Source organism: Danaus plexippus, chromosome 10 (assembly GCF_018135715.1).
Source record: "Danaus plexippus chromosome 10, MEX_DaPlex, whole genome shotgun sequence".
Lineage (NCBI taxonomy): Eukaryota > Metazoa > Arthropoda > Insecta > Lepidoptera > Nymphalidae > Danaus > Danaus plexippus.
This window is the reverse complement of record NC_083543.1, coordinates 8,796,342-8,797,357: the sequence shown is the minus strand read 5'-3', so window position 1 is coordinate 8,797,357 and position 1,016 is coordinate 8,796,342.

The following is a 1,016-nucleotide window of genomic DNA, read 5'->3' as shown; positions in this document are numbered from 1 at the left end:
ACGACTGTATGCCTCTATTTATCTCAGGTCGTACATACAGAGTAATAACACAGTTTTTTATGTCTATTTTATTCGTTGCCTTTCCATGACATTTAATATAAAATTTAAAGGCATATAAAATATTATAACAAAATAATGCTTACATATATTTTCCACATTTGTTATAATTATTAGAAGCCGCTATTAATTCGTAAAAAACCAAAAAAAAAATAACATAATTGTATTTATAAAATTATTTCGATTACAAAATAATTTAAAGATAAATGTAATATATATGCAAATAAAGTGGATGCTTACGGGAAATATCCTGAAACAATATTCTCTCTCTCTTAAATGAAAAAAAAAAAATAACTGATGGGTTAACATGTATTGGGACTATAAAATTTTTGTACGATTTTCACTGAGAAAAATATTCTCTTTTGCTAGAAATAAAAATAAATATTCATTTATTTACAAATACATTTAATGGTGATCAATAGTATTATTTATCATTACTAAATCGATTAGGGAGAAGTCAAATTGTCGAGATTGTCGTATTCGCAATATTTTCATGACATTTTCAGTAGGAAGCAGATATTATGAAAAAGTGCTACAAACCCTCTGTAAAAATAAATTTAATATACGAACGATAAATGAATAATAGGGTATATTTTCCGTTTCTCCTTATGTTTTATTCATTTCGTTACTGATGTACACATTATGTTATTTCAAAATTGATTTTTTCCATATGTGTGAATAATGTTAATAGTTTATTTAATTTTTCTCTTTGTATCGATAAGAATTCGCTGTTGTTCTTGACTAAAAGTACCCTTTCTAAATATTACTAACAACTTCTAACAAATAACATCGATTATTGATTAATTAAAAATCCGTTTCATATATTATTAATATACAAAACATAATAAAAACTCTCAACTATTAATAAGACATCTCGAGGGCAAGAATTTCATCATTACTCCTCACTTTTGGAATCTTTGTCTTTGATAATCAAATTACTTAATTATCAGCTAATTAAT